The sequence below is a fragment of the Cololabis saira genome, chromosome 6, assembly GCF_033807715.1.
Source record: "Cololabis saira isolate AMF1-May2022 chromosome 6, fColSai1.1, whole genome shotgun sequence".
NCBI classification, from domain to species: domain Eukaryota; kingdom Metazoa; phylum Chordata; class Actinopteri; order Beloniformes; family Belonidae; genus Cololabis; species Cololabis saira.
In genome coordinates this window covers 28,180,649-28,206,441 of record NC_084592.1, presented here as the reverse complement: position 1 = coordinate 28,206,441, position 25,793 = coordinate 28,180,649, and the positions used below count along the sequence as shown (strand labels likewise).

At 39.8% G+C, this 25,793-nt stretch overlaps 1 protein-coding gene across 4 annotated transcripts in view; it reads left to right on the top strand.

Moving 5' to 3' along the window:
* LOC133446103 (PTB domain-containing engulfment adapter protein 1) overlaps positions 1-25,793 on the top strand; it is a 118,797-nt gene that overhangs the window by 7,361 nt on the left and 85,643 nt on the right. The window contains exon 2 of one of the 4 annotated variants that reach the window (XM_061723885.1): positions 22,710-22,872. The exons of 2 other annotated variants lie outside the window; for them this stretch is intronic. The gene's annotated coding sequence lies outside the window, so the exon portion shown is untranslated. Of the gene's footprint in view, positions 1-895; positions 984-22,709; positions 22,873-25,793 lie in introns of those variants that run through there. One more of the 4 variants, XM_061723886.1, reaches the window with a different exon arrangement.

Below are 25,793 nucleotides of genomic sequence, written 5' to 3'. Positions count from 1 at the left end.
TATCTCTGCATGCCTTGTTATCCATCTGGGGACTGGATGATTGGTGAAATGCATTGGTCTTACAATTTTAAGCAGCACCTCAGCCTGGTTTTGATCCTGAGCCTGAACCGTGAAAGATCAATGCTGGGCCCATTAATTAAAAGAAAACAAACAAAAAAAGTAGACACACCCCAGCATTTTTTGTGCTAGTTGGTACTGCTCATTTGAAGAGTTATGTTGTTGAATGAACTTTTGGTGTGCTAAGAGTGTACCATATGTTCATTTATGTGATTTGAAGGCCTATTCTCCTTGTATATGTTGTTGGTGGGTCACAAAAGCATTTGAAGATGAGGTTAAAATATATTCAAAATCTTCAGGATAGTCATACAACCATCTCTTCTACTGCATCTGATTCATTTTCAGTTACGAACTCCAATAAGCTGCACTGCATTGTTTCTGCATGCCTCTGCGGATGGTCCACCTGCAAAAGGAACAAGAGAGATAACACTGTTGCTCTTCTGTCTACATATGTATGTGTGTGCGTGCGTGCGTGTGCGTGTGCGTGTGCGTGTGCGTGTGCGTGTGCGTGTGTGTGTGTGAGGTGCTTTTGCTTGCAGTTTGATGTTTGCATACAGATAATCTGTCTTATCTGAGAAATTATATTCAAAGACACATATGGGAAATAGTTTTACAAAATCTTCTCATTTGCTCCTGCAGTGTCGACAGCGCTCTCTGCCTTCCCTCAATAACATTCAGCAGATATTTCATCTATCAGTTCACGATCACCCAGTGACTGATAACATCATTACTATCAACCCGTGCTCTCAATACTTCACTGTCACCAAAAAGTCTATTAGAACAAGTTCATCTTTCCACCAGATGCTGTTTGCTGTCACAGTGCTGGAAAGCTGGAGTGGCTTCAGTCCCACTCAGACATCAAATGTCTTTTCATCCGCTATGACTGTTACAGCTGTTACCTCTGGATTCCAAATGGAGGAAAAAAGGTTAGGAATCTCATTTCTGGCTCAGTTGTCTCATCCCCATTGTCCTTATGTCGAAAACCATTTTACAGACTGAAACCACACCAGTCACTTGGTTGATATTTTCGTCTTGCTTGGCTTTTAACCCTCAAAAAATGTCAAAGTCTTTGGTCCTGCCATCGCTGTGATTGCATTAATCCTCTGTGCAATTATAATAGATCTTAATTAATCTCTGACTAATCGAAAATGAGACAGTGGAGGATGCCTCCAGTCTGTGCATGCTGCTGCCTGTTTTCTATATTGTTTTTAAATAAATATATATATAATATATGTTTATATATATACACAGTATATACATATGTATTTTACAATAGCGTTTCTATTCCAGTGCTGATGAAATTTCTTTTTTGTTTTCAAATGTGGATCATTGGCACGACACTAAACTACAAAGACAACTAAATACAGCTTAAATCAGGCACACTTTGATGTTTGAAAAGAATATGTTTGTGTCACTTTTTCCTGCCTAAGTAATTAAAAATAAAATTGATAAAAAAACCCACATACTTAGTCAGGAAAGTGCTGGAGCATGCTTATACAGCAACCAGGACTTGATCTATGGGTATGAGCACGATGAACACCTAACAATAAATATGGATATCCTTCTGTGGTACTTATGGTACTGCTCACTAGTTTAGTAAAGACTCCTGAAATTGTGGTCTGAATCATGTTACGTAATTATATTATGTTGCATAATATACATATTTGCATGTAAAATTATTTAATCATTCCATAATTTCTATTCAGTGATTAATAAAGTATTATTGCAGTAAATTGATTATTGGCTCAGAACCATAGGGAGGAGTTTGAGGAATGTGGATGCGAGATGTTCCATTACCATTTTTTTCCTTCTCGGTACCAATTCTGATAGCTGGGCTTTGGGTATAGGCCAATATTGGGGACCATACACAACAGTGTTATTGTAAAGAGGTTACTTTACTTTTCAATTAAAATGTAGTATTAACCTGTATGATTATTGTTATTACTACTTCTCTGTATCCCCCTTTGGCTTAACACTTCAAGTATTTGGTGACATACTGCTGATACAAGGAAAAATTAAAAAAAAATAAATTAAAAAAAGGCCAAAAAGTTAAAATTCTTACAAAAGTAATAAAGTCTAATAATATTCTCCAATACCCTATAAAGGATAAATAAATTGCTCGTCCTCTTTTTTGCGATAGCTGATAAAAAGCTTGATAAGGTTACTTGTATTATTATTTGATACATTCTAACCTCTGGAAACTTCGACCTTGTGCACAAAGAGTCTTTTACAGAAAAGACTCTTTGTTTGTCAGCTGAATCATACCCCTTTTAAACCAAACTGGTTCCAAAGCTGCATGGTTCTGGGCCAGTGCTGCTGCTGGTTCAAAACTCGTTCAACTTGCGAACCAGCTGAGAACCGTTTATTTTTCATAGCCCGGGTGCTAAGGTTAGCCACGTCATTACGTCGCTGCAAACGTCAGTTATGTTGCAGCAAACGTCAGTTACGTTGCTGCGTTTGCATTGGTGCGAAAATTAAAGCAACAACCACATATTTGCTCTAATACGGACTTGGTCTGCGTAGCTCCTTGGACAAAAGCCAGATTGTCTCCTCCTCAGACCATTGCTGCTTTGCCGCATCCATATTAATACGTTGCTTATTTGAAAATGTCACCGTCTCGCAGTCTTGCTATTGCCGTTGGTCTTGACAACTCCGCCCCCTCCGCTTACATAAGCGGTTCTTTTCTCCAGCCCAGTAAAGAGTTGGTTCTACCTTGGAACAGGTTTTTCTGGCCCGGAGCCAGTTCTTTGTCCGTGGAAACAGAAAGCCCGGTTCCAAACTCAGCACTGGCCCAGAACCAGCCCTGGAACCATTTTGGTGGAAAAGGGGTACCAGAGAGTATTTCTGATGCTGGTGCATCCTTGCACTTGGACTTTATTGTGATCGGTATGTTTTTCTTTTAAAGTGCTGGCCAAAATTAGTGTCTCTGATTAGTTTTTGTTGGAATAATAAGTGTATGGGTTCGTTTAGCTGAGAGTTTTGCACAGCCTCCCCAGCTTGACCTCAGGCCCATGGGGAGGGTTTAAGAGAGAGTGCTTCAAAGTGCTACTTATTTGGTTGGATTAGGGAGATTGCAAATTTACGCAAAAGTTTCAACTTCGCATGGCAATCACAGTAATTTGCTCATTTAAAGACAGTTATAATGTGATATTCACCCAAATAAATGGAATTCCGGATGTTTATTTATGTGGATGGATTTCAATCTGGGTATAAGGATGAGTTGGCCTCGACCACATTAATATCTCTCTCGCTATCATGCTCCCCTCACACTTGGTCATGTGTGAGGACCTTGCTCATTGAATAAAAATCACACTTGGTCACGTTTGTGGGCTGCAATGTTTCCTTGACCACCTAAAGAGATAATCATTTTTTGTTATCAGCTTGAGGTCATTGTGCGTCTATTTTTGCAACTCAGATGAAAATCAGACCACATTTTATATTCAATCGATGCAGCCAAAAGGCTCACATACATTTTTATTTGAGATTTAAGTGGATGATCAGACCTAGAGGTGATGATATTCTGTCACCTGACTGTCAATTTTCTTTCAGATTTAGATTATGGTCAACCTGAGGAAGGTAAAAGATCCCATGAGAGGGCAGCACAGGGGGGTTGGAGGCATGACCGTTTCCAGTCCCACGTCATAAATGGAAGAGAAGAAGACGAATTGAAGAAGAGTTTGTCGATCAACATTGCTTTCAGAAAATCAAGGAGGGATTTAGACAACATTTAAGGAATTACATAGTTGTTAGAAGAAAAAAAACAAGATGTATTTTATTGTGACTGCAGAGGGAAGGTATGAAGATCTGGAAAACTGGAATGAAGCCGAATCCGACCACAAGAGGAGGAGCGTTATGAGGCGAACTCAGCAGGACGATGATAGATCTTGATGGAATGGATGTGTGTTTGGTAAAATATCTCAGTGAAATGCCATGGATTGACATGAATGGTGGATTTGTATATTTGGTGACTCTCACTGGTCAGCTGACAAGCTGAAGACATTCAGGGACCAGGATGGTTACCATATGTGTGTGGTTAGGTCCGGCTTCATTGCAATCTTCCATGTCTTTGTTACCCCGCTCTGCAGCTGGAACAAATCCGCACATTGTTTTTTTTTTTATTTCCACAAGTATATAATCCTATTCATGATGCAATGCCTTCAAAATCTTGATTTTCTTAAAGCCACGTTGATAGGTAAACTTTTCTTCAATTCTTCGTCTTCTCTTCCATTTTTGCGGTGATATTGAAGCAACAAGCCTGGAAACCCCCTGTGCTGCCGCCCTCGTGAAGCTTTGAGGTTCTCCGGTTTCCCATATTGGAATCCTGTTAACAAGTTGTGTTTCTGCTTGCCAGGATGCATGGTCCGTCAGATCTTTCATGTTGTTTTATGTTGTTTCTCACCGAAGCTCGTGTCGGCCATGGCCTTTGGGTTTTGCATGTTTTTACCTGTTTGTGGCTCCATAAGGATTTAAGCTCACTGTTCAACATATTTTGCTGGAACTCCTAAGTGTTTTTATTTTCTTCTGTCACTGCAGCTTGAAAGCAACATGATGCATCACCACCTTGTAGTAGTTGTAATTCACTACTGGTCCAGTAAGAATGACAGAGGCATACTGGGGTCATTTTAAATGTGTTACTGTACATAAAGTGTAAAAGAAAGGATTGTTCATACTTACCTGACATCATCTTATATCTGTACTGTTAGGTACCAAAGGACTATCGATTGTTGACAGTGTCAGTAGATGCAAAGTAAGGAGTTTTCCTAGCCATGACTTCCATCCAACCAGATCAGTATTGACAGGTCCTATCATTACTAAGTGGAATTACATTTTTAAGTCTTGTAAGAAGCTTAAAGTAGCAATTTATTGTTACGTCTGCTGGTTGCCCTGCGGGATTACACTAATTGCCGTTTTGTTGCAAACATATATTAAAATCTTACTCAAAGCTGCTTTGATTCAGACAGGGATGGAAGGATTCTTCTTTTCTGCCGTTGTGCAGTTTAGTGGATTGGTGCTTCCTATACGGGCAGAAAACAACAAAGCATTTGGTCTTGGCAGGTGGAAATCATTTACCTGCTTACTTCAATGTAGGGGCGGATTAGAACTGATCCCTTGTGACACGAATTTGGAGATAGATGTTGGGTTTGATGACACGCGTGAACAGAAGCGGTTACAGGCGTCCTTTTGTGATTGGATCAGCCAGAACAGGTCCGAAGACAGCCTATAGAGGCCAACTAATAATTCATCCAGCTGATTAGTTTTACCTTTTATTTTCTTTCGAATTTGCATAAGTTAACCTTGTAAAAGCACAATATCATGTTTATTCCTCAGACAAAAGAAGACGTATTTTTGCCCACTTAACAGAAATTTCCTCGAGCATTCAGCGAGGTTGAAGCCTGAAATTGTTAAGTTTAGAGTGGCAGAACAATCTCCATGACAACGGAGCGCACTCAATCTACCGGTGAAGGTCATGAAATGATTTGATAAACAATATCACTGGACCAAAGTGATAAAACTGAATGTGTTTTCAAGCATCTCCTGGTGATGTACAGGAAGCTATCGGATCAGTATAAATGAGTTTAAAATGATACATCTGATGGACATTTGATAAGCTGGACAATCATTGCAGGCTGTACCACTGGAAGGAAGCAGCATCTGTGATTTTATGGTTATTGTTGAAGTGATTTCTGTCTGCTTGAAGCGTCTTGAGCTCAGCGTTATCTTCGGACAGCTTTCTTTTGTGTGAAAGAAGCAGTTTAAAACCGACAGACTGTGACATCTGTGAAAAATACTTCAGATTTAATTTTTTATATCTTCTTGATGATAGTTATTGGATTATTGGATGGCTCTGCTCATTGATTCATTGCCTCATTTCTTAAATTTACAGTCATTAACATAATGGCTCATTTTTATTGGTCAGCATTTCCGTTTCTTATGGAAACGGTTTTATTGGTGAAATAATGAAAGACAAATTGTCTGAACCTAACTTTGGCATTTGTATTCATAACCATCTCTGGCCTATTGACATTTGAATGAAATGTTTTTGACTGCCTCTGGGAGAGGTCAGCTTGCAAGTAAGTCACAACGAAGACAAGAGCAGCCAACGATGGAAGAAAAATGAGCAGACGAGCTGATGAAAGGAAATCTCCCATAAGCCTCATTACATTATTGCTTTCACACAGCGACTGTAGCCCTCCTCTGATCTGAGGCAAATAACAGCCACTGATTGGATTTAATTTGGTCGTCATCCTTGGCTCCGTGTGTGGGTCTGCATACGCAGTGCTGTTTTTTCCATTTGCCATTTGCTTTTCGTGGTGTTACACTGTTTAGTTCTGAAAAGGAGCTGTTCTGTTTACCATTGGCTCGTGGGATTTTGTGTCTTTGTGGACTCGGGCACAGCTGAATATCAATGAGGACTACTTGTCATAGTTTATTCATTGATGACGGGGTTAACCATTTTGATTAATGAAAGTCTCTGCAAAGCAATTTTGTAATGAATGGGTGTCGATCTTTGATATAAGCTAATTGGATGAGAAACAGCCTCTCGTGATTAGAAATCAGCCATTAAAATTTTCTCTAAAAATGGATAGGAACTGAATGTTGAATCTGTTCTCACTTTTTATATTTTCAGTCTTTTTTCTGATCATGACAGTGAGTTTGTATGGATGTTGGTTTGCTGGAGAAGTGTCTGCATTTACATGACAACCCCAATGCATATGGAGCACAAAAACAATACATACAGGTGTCTGAAACATATACAAATTAACAGTTAGTGATTCTACATCAGCTGACAGTCCAGATCACATGCCTTAAACTAGACTGGCCCTTTTTCTTTATTTTACAGCTCTGTGTGTAAGCTGTGCTTACCAGCTTAATTTAGTAATTACTTATCTGTACCGTTGTGCAGAATTAGCGGTCCATTCAAACAAAAAAGCTTAATTTCCATTCATAGGCAAGTCTTACTGGGCAAAGTTAAAATGGCTGAAATAATTAAAGTGGACCACAGAACATCCTCAAGAAGACAATTAAAACATGTTCATGAAGTCACTTAACATTGTATTGTCTCCATGACATGAATGAGTTTGTTGAGTAACAAACAGGACAGGCTGCTCCATGTGAAGACTTTGTCTGGATCTTCACAACATGCACAAGCAAAGTATCCAATGGCACTTTTCCACTAGTACCTATTCGGCTCTACTTATCTCAGCTCAGCTCGACTCAACTTTGCCTGGTTTCTTTTCCATAAAAATTCAGCACCTGGAGCAGGAGTAGGCGGGTTGGAGCGAAGCTGCTGTTAAGTATTTGATTGTGTGATCAAAACGAAGAAGACAACAACACTAAAGATGTATAACATGGAGGAGATGATATTTGTGCTGCTGGGTCTGTGACTTGTGTTCGATATCAAGTTAAAAAATGAGAGTGAGAGAAGCTTTTTTTTTGTTTGTCTCGGCGCTGGAAGTTGATTTTTATTCAAAGAAGTAACATTAATCTGATTGTAATGTGTTGCACAGCAGGAGTTTGATGCTGGTTCCTGAATCTGTGGTCCGGCAGTCTCGCTGCTTTGACGTAAGTGTTCGGCAATTGGCCAACTAGAGACTAGATGCTTTTAAGTTATTTTCCCTGCAGAATCTCTGTGATGGAAAATGTAAATAAAAGATGAAACAGATTTTAAGCGGAGGACTTTTTTTTTTTTTCTTGTCAACAGCATTTAGTAGTCACTAGTTTATATAGGCTACAGTCATTCCTGCTTGCCACGTCTGCAGAATATTTAAAAAATGTGGGTATGTAGCAACTTTATGCTCATGAAAACAAAACGATATTCTACAGTGCTATTAGGGGATTTGTAAGGATGATTTTGTACAAAAGCGGCATCCATGCAGGCTGAGGAGCAACAATGGACAGAGGATATCCTCTTTCACGTTATTCCGGCCAGATCTTCCCCACCCCGGTCCTGGGCCCCAGAGAGGGCAGTGTATATAGGGTAGCTAATGTGGGGAGAACATGCAACACGGGGAGAACATAAAAACTCCACACAGAAAGGCCCTTTCGCTAACCCCACCCAGGGTGTGGGCACTGAAGTCATGGGGGGTCTTAACATGCACACAGCGTCCCCGGCGGGAATTGAACCCAGGGCCGCTGTGAGACGGCTGCACTGCCAGCTGCTAGGCCCTAGGACATGCTCTTTTACAACAAATGTACACGATAAGTCCTTCAAATGTTCAAATGAAATGTTCTTCAAAGAAAGACAAAGGTTTTTATTCTACTGCTTACAGATCAAGAGCACAAGGCGAAGCTGGAGACCTTCCATCTCCAAGTCAGATGGCGTGGTAGCAAGAAGCGTCATTGATTATGTGACATAAAACCATGTGGATTAGGGATTACACTTGGAAGCTTTTATCACGTTCTCTAATATAAACTTCATTCACAAGTCACACTTGAATTTTGGGGGATCAAATCTCAATAAATAGAAAAATCTTACTGTTAACCTTGCACACCTCTGGGCTTGGAGGCATCCCTGATGGACCGACACACAGTGGATAAATCAGTAGTCCACGTCTTTATTTTGCTCCTTTTTTTCATTTTCTTTTTGTTTTGGCGTTCCTGTGCTCAGGACGGAAGACTAAAAGGACGCTTCAGACTGTCAGAACGAGTCAAGGCTTATCGTTATTTTGAGCTGTTGGAGCTGTGTTGAAATGTACTCTTCTGTAGTGGGTAACACTGAAATAACGAAGATGTGACTGTCTCCCCACAAGACGTCTGCGATAACAGTTATAATGCCAGACAATGATACAGAATGTGGTGTGGATAAGATATCTGCTGGGCAAGGAGAAGCTGCCCGCAGCATGCCAATTTGTTGTACTGTGGCTTTAGTTTGTGGTGTTTTATCTGACTCGGTATTATCTGTTTTGTTAGTGCCTAATATCAAAGATAAAGCTGGCAAAATAAATAGCAAGGAAACATGGCCTGTAACTCTGAACAGAGTTTTATCCAAAGTCCTTGAGAGGTTTATTCTGAACAAGAAGGAAAAGTTGTCCTGACCTCTGACAGTTGGTTTTAAACCAAAACATGGCACAGACAAGTGTACTTTTTGCTTTTGCTTTTCTTTTTGTTTTTTGACAAAGTCCTGACTTCGACAAGAAAGAAAGAAAAACGTTACATATCTTGGGTTCATATCTGCAAAGATGTAAAAGTCACGTCAGTGAAAAGATTGCTGCATTATATTTATTTTTTGCTTGCGATATTCATGTATGACTCTTGTGGTCAGAGGTTGCTAGAGGCAGCAGTTTCTTCTGTTCCTTTGAGGCTGCCATGGAATCTGTTTAAACCTTTCTCAGTAACTTACAAGGATGTGCATTGAGCAAATTTCAGTGTACATCGCTGGTCGTTTAGAAAAAGGGTTTCAAGGCAGTCTGCCATTTCATCCAGACAAATGAGTTCAATGAGTGCATTTTTCCTGCTCATTTTACATCTTATGGTATTTCCAAAAACACTATTAAAATATATGTAATCAAATATAAGGCACCTTTGTTTATCAATGTAAACAAGTTGAATAACGTCTCATACATGTTGAAAGATTACATTTTTTTTTAAATGAACACTTCCAGTGTTAAAAACCATTACGAAATGTACTGAAAAACTCTGATGGCTTTGGTTTACTGAGAAGATAGGAGAACCTGGAAGGCTTAAACACGAAATACTTCTGCAGAATATTAAGGGAAGGTCTTGTCATAATGTAGATGTTGATAAATGTTGATTTAAGGGACTTAGATCAAATCACTTAATATTTGCACTTTTGCTGACATAAAGTGTCTTTGTCCATGTGCCGCCGAGCATTGCATTGTAAGGATTCAGACGAGATTCAGACCAAGACAACTTGATGAAGGGTTTCCGTCAACAGGCATGTAATTCATTTCATACAAACATAACACTGTTTCATTTCTGTTTTATTCATGAGAACTTGGGCACAGAGCCGGGAATCTCCCAGCCACATTCAGTTTAGGCATAATAGAGCTCTTCTGCCCCACATTTCTCTGTAGTTGCATTTGTGGTCTGTAGACATTTGCATTTCATCAAACTTTTACAGATTTGGTTTAGGATTTTGTGGATTTGATAATCATTTTGAGTTTGATCTTCCTAATGCATAAGTTCTGACCAGTGCCTGCCCAAAAACGAGCAAAAAAAACAGCACTGGCTTGTTAAAAGGATTCTTGGTTAATTTAGGATGCCGCTCTTTTATGAGTGAAAACAGACAGCTTATTGATGGCTTTTTTATTTCTTAATGAGCAGCATTAATATCTCAGTGCAGGGCAAGCTCTTTGCAGCTGGCATTTTCTTTTTATCTGCTGGAGACAACATGACTGCATTATCCTCCTCTCAGAAATGAATTGGCAGGAGTTATATGGGTTTTTATTGGTGTTGTTCAGCACTTTGGTTGGGAGGCTGATTTCTCTGTTTATTGTCCGAATGGACGCCATATCTCATCCTCACAGGCACAAATGCCAGTTCATGTGTTGTCTGTGTTTTTCCAAGGCTGCAGACTAGAATAAACACTTCTCAACTCCATTTTATTATTTTCTTCTTTGCTATAATTCTGGAAGCTTCCCCCCATAAAGATCATTCTCATTACGATTAATTAGATTTATTTGGGCTCATTACAATGCTGTCTCACTGTGCAAACACAGTCAGGATTTTGGGGTTGATCTATTGCTGTTGTTTGTGCTCCCAGTTGACAACAACATAAACCTTCTTTATGTGTTGGACATATTGGCTGTCTCAGCCACTTTGTTGCGTTATTGTGGTTTGTTATTGTGGATCAAAAAAAAGTAAAATAATCCCTTTACAATGTCAGACTTTGGTCATGATTTGTAAAGATTTTAAACAGTTGGTTCTTCTAAAGGTCAGGATAAACTTTGTCAGTTCTTTTATTTGTGTTTTCTAACTCCTTCTTCCTGTCCTTGTACATTTAGATCTTTTACACAAACCTGTTTTGATATTTTGATGAATCCCCTTTTCTCACACTTAACTTTCAGATTCAGACTTGCTTCCCTCATCCAAGTCAAACAGCGTGACCTCCGATTACTCCATTACTGTCAACAACAGTGCCCAGTATGAACGTGAAAATTGTTTTGACTGGAAATACCCCCATCATATATCACTTACAAGACAACCACAATTTATTCTTAAAAGGTTGTGTTTTGTTTGCATAGTTTCTGCCGCCAACAGAAACAAAATTCGTGCTAGTACACTTGTAGCCTCACATGAAAAGGATTAAGTGAGTATGATTTGATATAAAAACAACGCTCTTTACAGTAATTTAAATTATTAATTCTTACATTGATTCAGTGTTCTCACCAGACCTCACAGCACTAGTCTGGCGACATTCACTTCTGGAAAATTGCCATTCCCAGTCATTTCCACTGGCACAAAATCTACCGAGCCAATCCCAATGCGGTAGGCCTCATACTCATACAGATGCAGCCAAGAGCCGCTGTTCAAAACAACCAAGATGGCTCCAAAATTTCTGATAACACCTTGGATCACCAGGATTTTACACCAAAGCTATGGGAAGTCACTCAGTAGGGTTCCTACTCCACGTAGACTTGGTTGTCCTTAGTTGTTAATAGTCTGGTTATGTGATTTCTCTGATTGGTTGTATGCCTATCGCATGGCGTCCAGAGGCAGATTCTTTCATGCCCTTCCATCTTGTCTCCAGGAATTCAAATTGACACCCAAGGAATCAAACCAAGTATTAGGATGGCTATCCAGACTGTCACAGCACAAAACCGAGTGCAAGCTAATGTCAGCAGACATCTCTGATCAACCTAAAACCTTTATTTTTGGACAAGAAATGCACACAAACACAGGATACCAACTTCAGACTTGAGTACTTCCTGTACTTCTTAAGTGTGATTCTGGACAACGCTTCAGAGGACAAGAGGATGCAGTTTGATCTTTCTATTGAGACAACCGTCTACTCGATGACATCACAGCTCAGCTAGCGCACATCTAAGAAAACACTGGAGTACATTTGAATATAGACTCTGTCTCCATAGGTCAACCACAAAAGTTGAAGTTAGAGAATCACATTATCACACGAACACATAACCAAACTATACTGTTACACAACAACACTGGTATTTTAATCTTATACGATGTGAGCTTTCTATTGATACTAAATGCATCCTGGGATTCTTTACTATCTGTAGTCTAAACAAATATCTACTGGGTGCATCCTTGATGAAATGTGTACAGCAAGAAACACAGATTTTTGACTGTATCCAGATTGATGAAAACCTTAAAGTGATCGAGACTGATGATTTTGTTTTTTGAGTTCGCAATAACACAAATAACAACATGAACACATAAGATCTGAACATGTGGTCTACGTGTTTTTAGAAGTACACCCTGGGGTGCGGGGGCACGGTGGCGCAGCTGGTGGTGCAGCCGTCTCACAGCAAGAAGGTCCTGCGTTCGATTCCCGCCGGGGACGCTGTGGGCGCTGAAGTAAGTGTTAGTTCCCCCACGACTTCAGTGCCCACACCCTGGGTGGGGTTGCCGAAAGGGCCTTTCTGTGTGGAGTTTGCATGTTCTCCCCGTGTTCCCTTGGGTAGCTAATGTGAGCTACCCTCACAAAAACATGCACACAGTCCTGGGCTATACATGCCCCCTCTGGCCAGCCGGGGCGCCAGATGGGGTGGGGAGGATCTGGCCGGAATAACGTGATCCTTCCACGCGCTACGCCTGGCCAGAGAAGCCCCACCCTGTCTGGTGAAAAGATGCGGCCTGCTCACTCCTCAGGTTAAGGAGGAGACCTGAGCTCAGTGCAGGGCCCTCCCGGGGTTGGTAGAGGATGGCAATGCCCAGGACTGTCACTTAGGTAGGAGCACTGGGTGATGAAAATGGGAAAAAACCAGGGATAAAAAATATATATATATAAAAAAAAAGAAGTACACCCTAACCACCTCACTGTCATGTTAGCCGGAGAGAGATTACCTGGAAAGCTTGCCCAGCAGGTCCAAAATGAGGCCAGTAGGAGAATCCAGTTTGTAATTGTAGCACTAACAGCAGGAGCCCAGGTACAGACCTTGACAGTAACTCTTCAGAGACACAGTCTCTGTGGTCCTCACCACTAAAATCATCCTTCAGGAAGAATTCAATTGCTGCTAAATTATATGCTATGGTTGTCTTGCTCTAAACAAGAGAAGATTTAATTATAGTACTTACCCTTTGTTAAATCCTGTATCTCTGTGGCATGTTAATCAGTGCTTCCCAAAGTAAAACTGCTGTATTTTACTTTGAGAAAGAGGCCTGTGTCTCACACCGTCACCCTAAGTGGCTTTTTTACATGGATAAATGCTGGTTCAAACTTTCAGTTTATCATCTGTTATTGTATCTGAAATAGGTCCATCATGTAGAAGTCAAAAATTAAATTACAAGTCTCCTCAATGAAACCTATTGCCTTGTGTCCTTACCACTGATAAGGTGCATTTGGACAGTGACTTTGATTTTGACTAGTACACTGTATGCGCTTAAGATATTTTATTTCATTTGTTAATATTCTCTCACCAGCCTCCTAATGAGGCATACCTGTCCAAATGCTCATTGTCTTAAGTATCTGATCAGCTAACCGAATGCCAGAAGCACAGTACATTTATTTATAGAGATGATCAAGATAAATTGCTGAAGCTCAGAATGTAGAAGAGAGGTGATTTAAATGACTTTAAAAGTAGCATGGTGTCAGACAGGCTGGCTGGGTTTCTGATGGCTTTTTCATAAATAACCACCTCCAGAGGTTATGGAGAATGGTTTAAAAAAGATAAAATACACAATGTATGTCAGTGGCCAGAGAATTATGGCCTCAGTGGTTTGATGTGACATAAAGGCATCAGTAACTCAAATAATCATTTATTACAGCCAAGGTTTAGACCATCAAACCAGACCAGAGGAGCATCTTAGAATGCACAACACGTCACACCATGAAGCAGGCAATCACAGTGGATGTGACTCCTGCCTGTCAAGAACAGGAAACTGAGATAAGAGTTTCCACGGTAGTTTCCACGACAATAGAAGATTAGAAAAATGCTGCCTGGTCCAAGGAGTCTTGGGGTGCTTTCACACCTGTGGCCTGTTTGTTTGGTTCCGATTCAGGGGCTAAATCAATACAGTTGTTTCGTTTCTCCTTTGTGGAGTTTGTGTTCACAAGGCAAGCGTCCGTAATGGTTCAAAGCTGTTAACAAATGCCATGCGCGAACCAACTGTTCTCTGATTGGTCAGAAATGAACGCGGAAGGAGTTTCCTCTTCCGTACCCTGGGAAAAACAACAATGGTTATAACCCCTTTCACAGAGAGGGTGCAAAGTGCAGACCGCCGCCGCCGATCACATTCATTTATGTGCTGCCGGTGCAAGAACGGACCGCTCTGCAGGCGAGAGGCCGCCTGCCGCGGCATTTGCGCCGCGCCTGCCTGCCCCAATTGAAATTTTTTTTATTTCACCGGGCCACGCTGTGACAACATCTCGGCACGTCCAATAGGAGAGAAGGTGGTGGAGGCTGCTCCAACTCTTCTCCATGCGCCGCGGTCGCACATACACAATGAATGGAGTTGTCGGTTGCTGTGTCGATTATGTTCTCACTACAAAATAAAAAAAAATAACCGCTCCACGTCTCGAATGGAAGCGAGCCGAGACCAGCTCTCCTAGGCGATCTCGGCTTGCTTGTTTTGTCCCGCATCCGAGCACGATTGGTGTGTTCATATATCAAACGAACCGATCTTTAGAGGGAAACACTCCCTGTTCCGGAACAACTGCTCCAAACGGGACAGGTGTGAAAGCACCCTTGAATTCTGTTGCAGCGTTCAGTTGGGAAGATCAGAATTTGGCCTAAACAACATCAACGTGTGCATCCATTCCTTATGACTTATGGCCACAGTATTCCCATATTCTTATGGCTACTTTTAGAAAGATAACATGCTATTGTCACAGAGGGCAGGGCTTTTTAGATGCTCTTCTTGAACACAATGAGTCCAGTGTCACCAGTTCACAATACAATAGAGCAGCTTTGTGGTGTGGTTGGAAGCGAGATCAGGAATGACCAACTGACGAATCAGCAGCACCTCTGTCATATCCCATCAAATAATCCCAAGATCTTTAAGGAATATTTGCGGCAGCTTTTCTGAGTGTACGCCACAAAGAATTACGTTTTTGAAGGCAAAGCGAAGTCTAGCCAACTTGAGCTAGAACAACTAGAACAGCTTTTACAAACTTTTAATGTTGCCATTCCTTCCCACATCATCTAAACATGTTCAAAGCATTGTGCTGAACTAGCCTTGAAGCTTTATTGTTGTTGTTGTATCCTCTTCTTCCATAATGGATTATATTTGGGTGGGAAACAAAGCATTTGCTTTCTGTCAAAAATCTCCTCCCTTTCTCTGCTGGGGGCCGGTCAGGACTGTAGGCAGGTCAGTGCAGCAGCTGGACCCTCCTCCCCCTGAGCCATGCCTTTGTGATGTCTGCAGGATGTTGTTTGGCATCAACTTGAAAAATTCATGGACGTCCCTGGAAAAGATGTTTTTGGTTGTTTTTTTTAAGGAATTTGATATCCACAATGTCACATTGTACCCTTCTGCATTAATGCAACAGTCACAAATGACTTTGCCAAGGACGCTGACAAACCAATACCATCACAGGCCCTGCCGTTTGCACTTGTTGCTGGTAACAGTGTGGATGATCTAACATCATTGCTCCAAATAACATATTCCTTTTTTTTCTTCCAAAATATGAACTGGAATGATACATTTGACAATCCTACAGCTTCTCGTGAATGACAGTTGTAGTACCATTGCAGGAACGGAGAATCAGGGGGGTCCAGCTTGGGTTTGTCTTGAGTGATTCTCTCATTCTACGCATTGGAAAATTTGGGAATTTCAAAGATTTCTCATAGACAATTAGTCACGTTTCCATTTTTGCGCAAAACAAAATGGAATCTCTGAAAGTTCGATAAAGGTATCGCTCCAGGGGGTTGGTGTTTCCATTGATTGCTGTTTTTCTCCTTAGAGTAATTCTCGTAACTATCATATCTCGTCCTGCAAAACTTCTCTTCAAAACAAGACAATCTCAACTTTAAAGTAAATGTAAAAAAATCCTTATTCTTTGACTGATGTTGAGAAAATAGAAGATGAAGGCAGCGGACAATCGTTCAAATGATTATTCAGAGGCAGAGCCCTTATGTAACATATAATGATTAAGTAGTGTTACAGCACAACTGTGTCGTATCAATGAGGCCAGAAACAGCTGGAAACTAGATTTTGATCACTTCAGATTTAGGTCACATCCAGCACTGCCAGAGAGGTGGAAAGTTGCAAAAAGTGTTTCCATTACACTTTTGCGAATAAGTGGATTATCGAATCGCCTAAAAATTCACCTCCTGGAAGCAATATTTAGGAGTTTTTTTCAAATTATTGCGGTTTCCATTACAAGACTTATTTTTTGATATTTGGTTTTGCTCCAATCTAGTAATAAAAACATGCTTTGTGACTTAGCTTCTCATGGACACTGCTTTTGTAATAATTCCTTACTTTTTTCATATCACGCCTTTTACTACTAATAAATCACTCCTCCATCCAAAACTAGATGAATGAATACAATGATAGAGAGAAAAATTAGTTAATAGTGTCTGGGAAGACATAGAAATTTCCAAGTAAATTCATATACTTTCATAAATTTTACATTATACATTTCATTCCAAGTTTCTCTGATTTGATTTGATTATTTGGGTTATTAATTCACCCAAGCTGCGCAAACTCAACTTTTCAGGAATATTCATCAATATATTTTCAATGAACTTGACTTATTTTGAGGTACAAGATTGCCTGGTAAAGAAGTCTTTGATGTGCATATCTTTTGACAAAGTGTACGCAGTAAGAGATTTTAGTATTGGCTCGTAACATTCATTGATAAAACTAGAATTTTCATTTTTTTGGTTGTAGGGTCATGTGTTTGTGGGACAAAGAAAGGCTAACTATCAAATGGAGTTCTTGTAGCTTCTTCCTCTTCATAATGGTCTTTTTCTATGAATAGCTCACTCTTTAATCCCTTTTAAAAAACCGAAACGCTGCTTTGAGACTGATCCTGTTGCAGGAAAATAAGACATTCCAGACATTTTAATGAGATCTTTGCTCACAGTGGCGTGATCAAATGAATCATTACACTGAAAAACAAAATATGAAGGGATGGTCACTGAAGTCCTGTTTATAGTGCAAATGCTCTCCATTTGCATTGGCATAGCATGGCGTAGTGGAGTAGCCTGTGCCAAGCAGTAGGGATGCCCTGCAGCTTGATGTTGTCTTCAGTGGCAGTTCCTCATTAAAACTGTACATTAAGCTTCTACCTGTAGAGTACACTTTACAGGCTTTACTCATTCCTCTTTTTTAACTTTCCCACACACAAACAACAATGATGCAGACTCATGCTGACATGCACACAAAGCACGGTTCTCTTTATCCCTATCCTGACCTTTAAAAGCTCCTTTCCCAACTGTGTCATTTGTTTCTGCAGAGCAGGGTCATCTCGCTCGCTCCCTCCCATCTTACCTCCCGGCCTTCTATCTTTTGTCATGCTGTGCTGCTTCTCCCCTGATTGTGTCTCTTTCATCTGTCAAAGCCCTCTCGCTGTCTAAGAGGAAGAGACAGTGATTGATGGTAATCACTTTGCCTGTGTGCACATCCGACCTGCTGCTTGGTCTGCAGGCTCAGCCCAGGTTTCCACCTTATGACTTATCAGGACATTCGCTTATCCTGTAGGCTAACATTGCCCCTGCTAGTAAGAAACTACTGCTTCTAGTATTTGGCTCCAAACATATACACCTGCAATTATGTTTGACAAAATGAATGATGGAATGGTTATGCATATAAAACAAACAGGGAGGTTTTTCTGCTTCATTAGTGTCATAATGTCAAGCTGAGATTACACTGCTACAACCTTTTGACAGCTTTAATTCTCTGCTGATCCTCTCTGATGTTCATTGGCCCCCCTTTTGATCCCCCTTTTGGCCCCCCTTTCTCCTAATATTTATGAAGCGTTTATAAAGTGGAGGAAATGGAATCCGTTTCACCGCCAGGAACTGTCAAAAAAAAGTCCAGTATTGATCTCTTTGTCGCCCAAAACCATTTATTTACTTATCCAACAACAAGGTGCTGGCTACAGTAGGAAAGGTCTCTTTATGGGGCTTCTCAAAATAACCTCTTTCATCTTACCACACTTGGTGGTGTTTGTTTGCACAGATGGCGTTGTTATTTTCTATGGTCTGGCTTGTTGCATGGGGTAATGGCTTGAAATATATCTGATGGCAGAATAGAATGTATGCATCATTACTAGAAGAACCCTGAGGACCCCAGAGCTTTGGCCCCATCCATATAATAAGTCAAAAATATTTATTGTTAAACATGTTAAATGTATTTGCTATGTTGTTCATGTAAAATAAATGCTGAGTTTGAGAGGGTGAAGTCCTAATTTTGATTCATTGATAGCTGCAATAATTAGCTGTTAAATGTGTTTGTATGGAAACATTCTGCTGTGGATTATTAGATGATAATGAGTTTTAACTTTTCTTAGTGACCAAAATGACATGAATTGAAGGCATGTTGAGTAGGAATAGAATATAAGTTGATGTTAACCTAACCAGCGTCAGAATGAATTGATGTTATAAGTCTCTGTGTGGATGTATTAACGTTTGTCTTTAAAGACACAGACAAATCAAAGTCATTTTTAATTTTGTGACTTGACTTGACTTTTGAATGGTTTGGTATAGAGAGTCGTGGCTGGTGTCATCCGCTAAATGTCCAGGCCTGAGGAATCTACATGCAAGCAGTGGTGGACAGTAACGGAGTAAATTTACTTGAGTACTGTACTTAAGTACATATCCAGAGGATTTGTACTTTACTTGAGTATTAGATTTCTTTGGTACCAAGACAAATATTTTTACTTTTACTCGAGTAAATTTCTAGGAAGGCTGAAAAGTACTCGTTACTTTCAGGTCTGCTCTTTTTTCTTCTTACCTAAAATCCTATTGGACACAAGCTGTTTTTGTCAAAGGAGGAGACCTATCACAGTGCACGCCCTCCACTGGGATGTACGTAAAGCGGAAATACGTCAAGCCTCCTCAAAACGATACCGCCAAAGTAGCCTGCGTTTGTCAAGACAGAGCCGCAACAATGGCTACGCCTGCGTCAGGAGAAGAGTATTGGGATATTGGGAGACAGGCACAGAGACAGACATTGGGAGACAGGCAAGACAGACATGGGGAGACAGTTTGTTATGCTCTATATTGCTATATTGTACTGGTACATGTCCTTCCTGTAAAGTTAAGTGACTTCAACATTGAGTTATTGAAAGCAGAGATGTAGTTTTTTGTAAAGCAGTGGTCTTTGAAGAGGATCCAGACTTAGTTGGATGGTGCAGGTTAATTTGGTTTCAGTTCATGATTTTAATTAACTGCATCATGTGCTGTCCTCTTATGATCCCATTCATTTGATTTTTTTTTTGGTGTTTCTGCAGGTTTTATATAACATTGTGGTTCTAAAAGCAGCACATCAGTGCAGCTGGTTTCAAAGAGTTAATTCTCAGAAACAAGAGTTAAAAGATCCTTAAATTAATTTAGAAAAAATTTAGTAATTTACTGATGTGGAAAATAAGAAATGTACTCTTACTCTTACTCTTACTTTTACTTAAAGTAAATTTAAAAGCATTTACTTTTGGATACTTAAGTACCTTTAAAAGCAAGTACTTTTCTACTCTTACTCGAGTAATATTTTGACTGAGCTACTTTTACTTGTAACAGAGTAAATTTTGACCAGTAGTATTTGTACTCTTACTCAAGTACTGGGGTCGAGTACTCTGTCCACCTCTGCATGCAAGTCATACAAGCGCTTCCACTGCAGCACGCCTGAACATGCACAAGGGTGCGAGGGCCCGTTCATCGCTGCTTGCAGCTTTAATTATTATTATTATTGAATCTGGTCATAGCAGGTTTACTGGCCGGTAAAGCGTGTTTACCTGAAACTTAGTTTAAAGTGCAACATTATGCAGTTACAGATTTTTCTTGGCCTTTTATAGATGGATTATGTGGACACGTGTCATGGTACCCGTGTCATCCATCAATCTTGTCAATGAAAATCGTGTCTTGGTTGAAATGCCTCCAACTCATCTCACAGCATTGACACAGTGACAGTGTCACATGATCACATAGCAATCCTACAAGTTGCAGATAAACTCGCAATATATTGATTAAGAGACGTTTATGGTTAGAGCATGAATTGTAGATAAACCAACTGCGGCATAGCCTATACATTGTCTTAAGAGCACTTTTGAAGCCTCTTTTTTGTGTCTCTGTAATTCAACCACAGTTAATCCAGAAATGGGCAAACCAGCGACACAAGCAGACCTGGAAGCCGGCTGGAAATCAGTTACTAGAGGTTAGCTATTTAAGTTCGGCGTTGTTTAGCTCATGGCAACCTATGATGCTAATTCATGTTACCTTGCTTTTATTCTGATTGAATCTGTGCCTATATGCACATTTCAGATGTAGCTAAAAAAAGACATCTGAAATTTGTGCACCTGTAGCTGAAATAAGGAAATGAGAGCAAATGGGGTGGAGAGACTGAATCACTTTTAGACTCTAGTGGTCAGTCAAGTAATTGAAATTTTCGCCACATCCTGAATTGCGTGAATGTGTAAAAATGGATGTAGCCCCTTGGGTTGTGGTCAGTTTTCTGGATTGATTGTCATTGTCTTTGGGTTTTGATCTCGTGCGTCATCCGACCCTGATTTAGTCCCCTTTTATGTATCAATTTTTAGCCTTTGTTTGGTTTGGCTTTTCTTATTATTTTGGCTTGTTTTCTTTATTCAATGCTTTAGTTAGAATGTGTTTATCACTTCTGTGCATCGGACTTGCTCTTGATTATTCCACCGGTTTCTCATCAACCCATGTCTCCTGTATTTGTCACCTGTGTTTTGCATGTGTGTATGTGGCTAAATAGCCCTTTTTGTCTCACTCTCTTTGTTGTAATCCAGGTAGTGTTCTTTTCTTTTCTTTTAATGTAAAGCACTTTGTGATTTTATATCTGTGAAAGGTGCTATATAAATAAACTTTACTTACTTACTTACTTACTTGTGCTACACTGTTGGGCCTCTCTGTATTTGCCTGCTTGTTCACGTCATCGGCCCTGTTTCAAGACTTCATGGCATGCAGCTAAAGTTAGTTAGTTACACTTTAATACAGTGCTTCCTTAACTGCAGTCTTCTGAGTTTAACTTGCAGCTGCGGTTGATGTTGGACTGTTACCACAGCAAGCATGAGTTTAGCTGATTTGTATTTAGACCATCTGGAGACTGGAAGTGTACACAACGCTGAAGTTGCCTACTGATCAGAAGCTTCCAACGTGGAATTGACAAACGGACCATTGCAGAACTTCAGGGTTGTGAAATATGTTACAGTTTTGAGATTTATCCCAAATGTTACGGTGGCATTATCCTAAATGAGGGTAAATATGAACAAAATGAATGTGTAGAGAAGAATGCTATTATAATGTACTTGTATCAGACTTAAGCAAGCACAGGAAAACGGATAGCTAGTTGTCAATGTGAATTATTACTTCTGAGGACAAAGAAACTGAGATCATGCTAACCTTCAGCTTCAGGTTAAACAGGCACTAATGAGAGTGCAACAGGGAGACGACAGTTCAACTTTCAAAATCACAAAGGGGTTTAAACGGGGTAAGTCATAGCTTAATTATTGTCAGTATGATTGGATATCCTGCTCTATGTAGGTTCTTTGAATTAATAAAGGACCTTGTTTTGGCTGGGTGCTTAACTACTGAACTGGAACAATGTTTATGAAAGAGAGAGCAGTAAGTGGAAGCTCGATCTGGGCTGGGCAACTCGTACTTAGTTTGATCAGATACCCTTCATGACATTATTCAGACCCATGGGGAGTTTGAGCTCTGGAAGCACTGAGAAACCTTGACCTCTGAGGTGAATCACTAAATCAAGATGAGCTGTAAGAAGTCCAAAGATGTGTTTCGCTTGCTTATTTACCCTCAAGGCCGCTTCCTGTCACAGCTCCTCTGTACACTGACCAAGATGGATTGGCCAGCAGCCCTTACAGTACATGCACTGAGCTCTAAAATTGCCATGAGGATCTTCTCTTATTGTGCGGATTCTGCAGACTTTAGTTGAGTGAACTTCAATTGTAAATGGCTGGGCCTAAATATGCAGAAATTTGTAAGACAGTGGGGAAGTTGAATAGAGAAACTTTCTAATTTTAGACAAAGCATTTTATTACAGAAGTGTCTGATAATGACAGCAAAGAGTTTTCAATGTTTCCCAGTGAAACAGGATAATAACAATCAAATATATGCACATTAAACATTGGAATTTTTCAGTAGCGCAGAATGAATTTCATTGTTTGCACAAAGGGTGAAACAGATCTGTTTGCATGTTTATTTTCTCTTTCTGAACACGGAGAGCGAATACTTGCCATCGTAGTTTCTCTCCTTTCATAGGAGGGTAATCAAAGAAAAAATATAAGAGCTTTATATTTATTAATGACAGCATCTTCTGTGTTTCTCTCTCACTATATCTGACCTCCATCATCATTTCTCAAGAGTTGGACACTCTCCAATGGCCTGAGAGACTGAAAGTGATGAAAACAGATGATACCCTCTCACACTGGCTTCACAACTTATCATGTAACACGTCTTTGTCAAACTCAAAATCAAGACTGAAGTTCGACATCAACACATCTCTGGGGCTGACATGCTTACAAAGGTCAGCAGACTCTAAAGGTCACCTTTTTGCAAATTACAGATAGGAACGCAAAGAGTAAAAAGCAGTGCTGACTAGGGCTGTTCGATTTTGCCCAAAAATAAAATCTCGATTTTTTTCTCTCAAAATCTGATTTTCGATTACGATTACGATTATTTTGTGAATTGACAAAAGGCAAAGAAATGATTTCAAATATGCTGTTTTTTTATTGAACATTTGCCCCATTGGGCTGTAAGTGCAAACTTTGCTCTTATTTAACCAAAAATGAATGAAAAAAGTGCAAAACTCTGTAAAATAAGTTTAAAAAAAGTTTAAAAAAATATAATAAAATATAAGTTTTATCTCTGAAAAAAAAAATCAGCAAATAAGCATTTGCAAACATACAGTAAGTTATATTTCCAATTAAATAAAACAAGACATTTTCTAATTAAACTAAACTGGGTCTTTGCATGCTAAATAATAATGCAACCCATGAGGGAGGTAGAGGTGTGTAATGTCAGTCATTACATTTGCTATTCACATTTGCAAGTTTTTTGCAAGGAACACGAGCCGGTCTACCGCATCTGGCTTGAGGGATGCCCGGTGGCATGTTACAACGCCCCCTCCTACACTAAAGAGCCTCTCTGATGGGGCACTTGTCGCAGGTATTGAGAGGTATTTCCATCAATCATTAATATGTGTGCAGACAAGGTAAAAAAAAAAAAAGGTGAAAAATCGATTTTACGATTTTCACGTTTTAACATCGTTCTAATTACATAATCGCGATTACGAATTAAAATCGATTAATCGAACAGCCCTAGTGCTGAGTTTAACCTAAAACTGAAACAGTAAGTGTAAATGGAATTCCTTCATGTGAGTAACGTGAAGGTGTTAAAATCAACTTTCAAATGAAAGAGTTTGAAGTTTCTGGAGCATAGATAATGTAAGATGCCTAAAACAGGAGGCTTATGCCTTCGGAGGCACCGGAGTATGGGAAGTGACAAAAATCAGCAACTCTGGTATAAGAACCCTGTCACTTTGTCATTTTGGGCAGCCTCACCTGTTCAGTGGGCAGTTTTGATCTGCATGCTACTGTGACATCACCGACCCAGATCAGAGTAGCGTTATGGAGCTTCTCCATCTTTATCTCTACCCAACTTCACAGGGTTGGATTCAGGTTAGGTGGTCTGCGGTCTGCTTTGGTCTGGGAAGATGGGCGGGCAGGTGGACAGAGATTAGAAATCTCAGCAGGTGCAGCCACCTTTTCCCCTGGATGGGCCACTGCTGCAGTGCGACCAAGCAACCTAGCCCTGGCCAGACATGTCCCATCGACTAGCATCGGGAGCATCTACCGCTAGATTCTCCTTTCATCAAGGCAGGGAAGAGTATCAGGTCAGAATAGATGAATGTCACCAAGCAGGGACTAAGTTTGTGGTGTTGAACATGTTACTGGACATTCTTGTGTAATTGCTACAAAATAATTTGTTGCTTTTAGTTAATTTCTACAGAAGAATATTTATGTTATTATTATTATTTTATATTAAATGCATATTTTACTGTATATTACAAATAATTTTGTGGGGACCCCCTGGCACCATCGAGGAGCCCAAGGCTGGGGGCATCTTAAGACCTCACTTATATTTTTTTTGTTCAAAGATTTAAAAGTTTTATATCTTTGAACAAAAAAGATCAGAGAAACAAAGAAATTGAAACAAAGAAACAATTTTAGTATCAACTGTGTTTTATTAAAACAAAGTTGATACTAAAATTGTTTCTTCTCCTTTTTTCCAAATGAGAATCGATAGGAGAATCGATAAAGAATCGAATCGTTAAGCAGAATCGAAAATGGAATCGTAATCGAAAAAATCTTATCAATTCCCATCCCTAGCTGCAATATAGACGAAGATAGGACATTATTCATACCTGACTCTTTAATGAGACTGCAATGCTGACTGACTTCTTTATTACTGCAAAAAGTAATTTCTCTTTGGGGATTAATAAAGAATTATTGAGCTGAGTTAACGGCAGCTGCAAACATAGATGTCTTTTAATGTGGAAGATTAGACTGAGTGGAGAAGACTGAAGCTAGTAATCTGTAATGTCTCTAAGGTGTTCAACCACTGTACAAAGTCAGAGCGAGCTCAGCAGGCCACAGAAAGTTTTTCTTTTAGTATCACTTGCAGAACAGTTAAACCAGAGAATCATGGAGGTATTTATCCTTCATCTCAATTTACTGCTCAGTTATATATGCAGAACCTTTTTATACTGCCACTTCAACATGTGACGCATTTATGTCCAGCTGTTTAATCTACGACAGCTGTAGTTATTTCACACTTTGTTAGAATTATTAGAAGTGTGGATTCAATTCCCTGGTCTCTGCTTTAGAAACAATGCTCATGGTGGTAAAGACAAATTCCTACATCTATCATGTCACATCCTCAAATCCTATGTACCACCAACGTCTCCAAGTAAAGAAAATAATGAAGAATTGCAGTGGCAGCGCTGACAGGAAGCCCTCTTTAGACGCGCTGTGTCACATAACACTGGTACAGGCGCTGAGATGTGACGACTTCGCTGTGAATTTTGAAGTCTGCTGACAATATTGTTTTTCCTCACATACTCCACACAGACACAGGACCTTAATGACTTTAGAAATACATAATCCTTATTAAACTTGCATTTATACAGCAGAACCTTCTGTAAGACGGAGAGGAAACGGTTTTAAAGTTTAATATAAAGAAGTAGCATGATTAATTATGCTGTCAGTTTGTGGTAGTTTTTAAATATATTTATAGTCGATGTTTTATTATGAGTACAAAGTAAAATTTTCTTCCTTTTTTCCCATTCATCCATCCTTGAAACGGGCTTCATCCTGGTCGCAGTCACAAGGTTGAATTTTCAATTAAAGCTAAATTAGGAAAATGAATGATTTTGTATGTTGTCAA